This window comes from Notechis scutatus, chromosome 3, assembly GCF_049901735.1.
Source record: "Notechis scutatus isolate UNSWTSFEM ecotype Mainland chromosome 3, rNotScu1.2, whole genome shotgun sequence".
Taxonomy (NCBI): Eukaryota; Metazoa; Chordata; class Lepidosauria; order Squamata; family Elapidae; genus Notechis; species Notechis scutatus.
The window spans coordinates 187,432,399-187,438,398 of record NC_142011.1 but is presented as its reverse complement, the minus strand read 5'-3'; positions in this window follow the sequence as shown (position 1 = coordinate 187,438,398).

Genomic DNA, 6,000 nt, shown 5'->3' with positions numbered 1-6,000 from the left:
AGAAAAGAGGTTTTTTCCCCCTTTTCTAAAGATACTGTTTGTGTCAAATTGCTAACAACGTGAACATTTGGCTTCTCGGTTTCTATTCTTATTTAGTAGGAACATAATTTTAACAATAGGAAAAAAATTGCTTGTATGGTACAAATACTAATAGTTTAAAATAAAGATGGAAAGGATCCAGGTTCTGTTGACATATTTTATGAACATGATGAGATGCCAGATTGTTGGTGTACATCTGTGTGGGTTGGCCACTCATTCCATTGCCTTCTGTGTGCTTAAATGAATTAGCTATTATTTTAAAAAAAAATGCATAAACAAGTTTTAATGTTCTACACTTCACTTTCCATCAGAGGAAAAATTATCATGTTTACGAAAATCATAAGGATGAACAAGAAAGAGGTTTGACTTCCCTTTGTTATAAAAATAAGCAGAATTTACCAGCTTAAATTTTCAATGTATTCTATGCATTTTGTATCTGTGTGTGTGAAAAGCAGGCTGCTTTTTGGGTATTCTCTGTAAAATGTGGAACCGTTGTCCTGTGATTAAAATAGGTGAATTTTTAAGACATCCGGTTATATAAAGTCATTTTGTTAAGTATTTTCCCAGTTTAGATTTCCCCCATTATTGTTAAGATTTTGGCCATAAAAATTACCTGTGTCATCCAATTTTTTTTCATATATGCAATAGTATCATTATTTTATCTGCTGAAAGGTTCCGTAATAGAATATTGTACTACAAAGATGTAACACTGTAGCTTCTGTAGGAAGAAAAGGCATAAATTTATTCTCAATGCAGGAAAATATGTTTTTGTAGAAATGTATCATGCACTCTAAACTAGTTACTGTTGATTTCAATTTAATTAACAGAACAGACTACAATAAGAGTTGATCTAGTTTTGTTTATTTTTTTGGAAACAGCATTATTAGAACAATATAGTATATTCTTGAAGCTTTCTGGAAAATTCAAGATCTAGGTCAAAGTAAGTTGATTAACCTCAGATCTCCAATTAATACTTTGAATGGTTAGATTTCCTCAATAAAAACAAAATGAAACAAAAACCACCCCTTAAATGCAATGGGAATTCCTCATTCATTTAATAACGATATATTTATGTAATAAGGAATACCCTAAAACAGAGGTGGTTAACACTCATTTAGACCATTCTGTTTCATTTTTAATGTGCAAATAAACAACAGGACTCAGCTTTAAGAAGTCATGTTGAAGGAAATCATCCATTGTAAGAAAAGATTTATCAGTACAGCCCATGGGATTGGATATTTATTATTTTCCTCTTGGTTTAACAACAATAGAATAATTTAAACTTCATTTTCAACCTAACAGTTTGTGAGCTAATTTAGAATCTGAATTTCTTCCAAGCCTGATAGCCTGAATTTGCCCCAGATGGACTTGCGGTTCTGTTCAGCGTGATCAACAGCTATTTGTAACTAAATCTGTAGCAATGGGCCAATATCACCATCCTAGTTACATCCTCATATGATCTCTCCCTCCCTCCCTCTCTCTCTCTCTTTCCTCCTTCCTTCCTTCCTTCCTTCTTTTCTCCCTCCCTCCCCCGTCTCTCTTTCTTCATTTTTTGGGGGGTGGGAGCTAAAGAGGTTGCATCTATAAATCACTGTATTTTTTTTTAAAGGCAGACACATCCCTTCCCATCATCTTAGAGACTCTATTGTACTGAAGATAAGTATACAAATAAGTGGCAGGGCATCACTGAAGTTTGATATAAAAACATTCTCTCTCTTTTTTTAATTTTGGAAGGCAACCAAGGCGGCTTCACACTGTACTTTATTCCCCTCTAATCTGACTGACTCACAGTCTTGCGATAGTGAGATAAGCTAGGTAGGCAAATTTTTACAGAGTTGCAATTACTGAAATTGTCATTACGCTGCTCCCTGTAAAATAAATATAGATAGAAGTGAAATTATGCACAGGCTAGGAGTAGAAAGTGTTTTGCTTCTGTTTGCTAAATTAATCTCTTCCTAAATGGCTGCAGGCCAGGTAGGTTAGCATTTGTGGTTTCAAAGGTTTTCAGCGCTTCCAATGAGCCATGAAATTACTGCATGCGGCTGAAAATGGCAGCTGATGAAAGGAAAAGAGTGAATCCCAAAGGCAGAAAGACAGGAGGAAGCAAAATTACAGGCAAAAAGTCTGATTTTTGATGTTGCTCATTGTGAAATGTACACCCAAACTTTTAATAAAACATAAAACATTAATAAACCGGTTAACAATTCCTTACAATTTCTTTTGAAGTCTTGGTGTAATTTTCGGAATACTTATTAAAAACGGGCAATGATTCAAGAGGAGCCGAGTGCTTTCCGACTGCTGCTGGTGGCACATTGGTGCACTCCGCTCAAGACTTTTGAAATTAGATTTTTATTGATGTTTTTAATTGAATTATAGCCTCGGATTGATGCTGCCAGTTAATCAACTGACCCTAAACTCTTGAATTGTTGCGCAACTTTAGTTAATTTTAATTTGGATAGCAAAGAGTAAAACATACCATGTAATCAAGCATCAATTTCTCATTCCAGATTGACAAAGTTTGCTTGGATAAAAGCAAGTTGGCTTCAGATCAACATGATACTAATAGCTACTTGGCAACAGTACGTGTATATGCCACTGGTATTCTGACATTTTTCCTAGACAGAGATGGAAGGAACAGCTTTTCAACCGAACAGGAGTCCAAATTATAGTTGAAAGGAAGGGCTCCTTGGCCAGCAAGGATAACTTTTGTTTGATCTGGCTTTTGAGATGTTACTTAACAAAGATCATGCCCTTAACCTGAGCCCCTGCAGGATAAAACAAGCAGAGCTAGGGAAATGGTGGAGTAAAATATGTCATCACTTTAGTCCTTGTGTTGCCACAAAAGATCCAAGTCTAGCCCCCCTTAAATTCTTTTGACCCTTATCTAACACCAATTTACTGCTGATTGTTAGGTGACTTGATTCTTGTGCATAGACTTCAATAAATCATTTGTGTTGCAATCTACACAAATGGTCCTAATTCTTTGCACCTGATATTAATTTGGTCAACTCATGGTCAGCACTAAATTGGCACTAGATCAAAGTCTATAGAATTCAATGGGGGCTGGACTTGGATCTCTTGTGGCAATGCAAGGATTCTAAATTTATGATGCATTTTACTCCACCACCACCCACAGCCTGCTTTTTACCACAGCCATTACCATTCCATTGACCTAAAAACCACTCCACTGATTTCAAAGAAATGTTTTATAACAGAAAACCTTATAACTATTTCATTATTACAAATAATACTTTGTACAAAAAGGGGATCATCATATAATGGTAGCATGGTACCTAGAAAATATATTGAGAGCTGGTGAGTGAATAGAATAGGAGACTTTATCCATAAAAATAAGCAGTGCTTTAGGTTTCTTTGCTACATAACTATTTAGGTGTAATTTTCATTATAATTTATATTGACCAAGGCCGACAAGTCTCAAAGTAAAAAATCTACGACTTAGTGGTCCCATGGAATTGTTCACTGTCAAGAAGACCATAGTGTAAATTCATATTCATTCAAATGCAGCATGAACCTCATATCCCATCATTAGAAATATATTAAAATTTGGTCATTTTTTAAATAAATACACCCCAAAACTTACAAAATAACAATTTTCTCAGAAATTAAAACACAGTTACCTGAAATATGGAAATACTGAGTGTAGGAGAAAGTGAATCTGATTGGTTCATTTACCAGAGGAAGCACTTGAGTGCTTAGCTCTTAAAAATTTGCTAACACAATTGTCACCCACTTTTTTCCTGAAAAGCTGTGTAACAGCCACAAGGAAGAGAAGTAGGTGGTTCTCAGAGTGCTAGGAAAAGCTGGATGTTGAATTGTGAAATAGGTTTCTCTATCTAGCTATCAAGCAATCAGGTATTTAGCTATCTAACTAGTTATTAGTTGTTTAGCTATTTAGAATAGCTGTCTATCTCTATATACCTATCAACCACAATCTGTTTTTCTAAGACACCTTATGGAATCTTTTTTTTAAAAAAATTGCAAATTTCTTCATAAAAACACTTGTGAGTTTAAAAAAAATCTTGGCTGCTGGAGACAGCAAAACCGACAAAATTGTCCATTCCTTCAGAAAATAGCTTCTATTTATCTATTATGCAGCGCTTCAAAAACTTGGTGGTAAGGCGGTTCCTCTCTATAGCATTCACTGAACATGGAAAAAGGCAGAAGCAGAGAAAACTGCTTTTCTCATATGCTCTGCACGTGCATATATCATAATGAATGGTTGCTACAGTGGCATCTGTTTGCAAAAAGAGCGGACAACTTTGCATTACAAGAATAAAACCCCTTGTACATTGCACTGTGGCCAATACAATTAACCCTCTGACCTTATGGATAACTACTTTGCACAGGACTGAACTGTTGCTCAAATGTAAATGTTTGAGATTTAACGAGAACCTTGGAAGTTACTTTATTCAGAATGAGACCACTGGTTCATCCAGCTCAGCACTGGCCGGTTCCCATTCTTCATTATTTGCATATAAAAAGCTGTACTACCACACCAAACTGCATGACTTCCTACCCTGTTCTTTTAATATCCTATGCCTTTCAATTTTTTAAAAGAACTACATCTATCCCTTTATAAGTTCATATATTATGATGTTCCGTTTCCCCATCCTTTGAAAGTAAAGCAAGAACAAAAGCTCTCTGACATAAAGCCTCTGGTTTCAGTGGACTTAAATGCACACATTTGTGTATAACATTTGAATACCAGACATAAATAGCTAGTGGATCAGCATTTGGGTAAATTGTCCTCCAAGCAAGAAACAGTTGAAGAAAATTCTGCACATCTATATTTGAATAATAATTTTCAATAAACTTTAAAATGATAAAAAAACTAATACAAATTATTAGTCATTTGGTCTTAATCACCAAAAGTCCACGTATTTTTAACCTTAATCAAATAAATGTCTCATATTCCTTTACTTTACTTTGAACGCAGTAACTTATCATTTTCTCCCCAAATACAAAAATAAATAAATTACTTCTTCCCATAACATAGCTCTTATCTATAAGCAAATCTTTAAAGCTGTATCATTCAAATGTAGTCAAGAAAAATCCACTAAAAGCTACCAGAAACAACAAATTAAAAATCTTGAGAGATTTAATTCCCTCAAATAATGTCCCACAAGTTAATCTCTTATCATTTCAGTAAGTCTCCTCTCACGAAACTCCTTCACAAATTTAGCATATACATGAAATACACAGCATCTACATTTTATCCTTATCAATAAGCCAACTTAGTATTGCTTTCCTTTCCTTTTAGCACTATAGCTTATCACTTTGTCTTAAAATACAAGAATAAAAACCCACTATATCTTTGTCCCATATCTTATCTATAAATAAATATTTAAAGCCTTGTCATTAATCCCTGGTTGAGGAAAAATCCATTAAAAGTTAATAGAAAGATCATCATATATATTTTAACCTTGATCAAATAAGCCAACGTTATATTTCTTCATTTTGCTTTTAAAGATTTTGAGGTATCCCCAAAACTGATTTTTTTTTATTTTGTTTTCTCTTTTTCTTTCTCAGGAACTCCTTTAGGAGTATAACACATTTATTTTTTAAGTCCAAATAGGAAAATTATCTAAGTCATTCTTCAAGCATATTATTTATTTGTCCCATTTAGTTATTAAGATATCATCCATCCTTTATATACCTACCTATGCATGCAGCCTAAAAATAACTATGTTCCTACTAATCTTTTCAGTATTAGAAATTGATGAGACTGGTTGTATGCCTGGAAGGAGTGATTCCACTGGACACTGGATGTTTTTATCATACACATTTTGACCATTACAACACAATCCTTCTGTAATACCAGTGTGTTCCAGAGGTGTCTGCAGGATTAAAGAATTTCATCAATATGATTAAAGCAGGACTTACCCTTTTTGCATATGTATGTAATATCATGACATACGTACTAGGGGAAGGCTGATATAT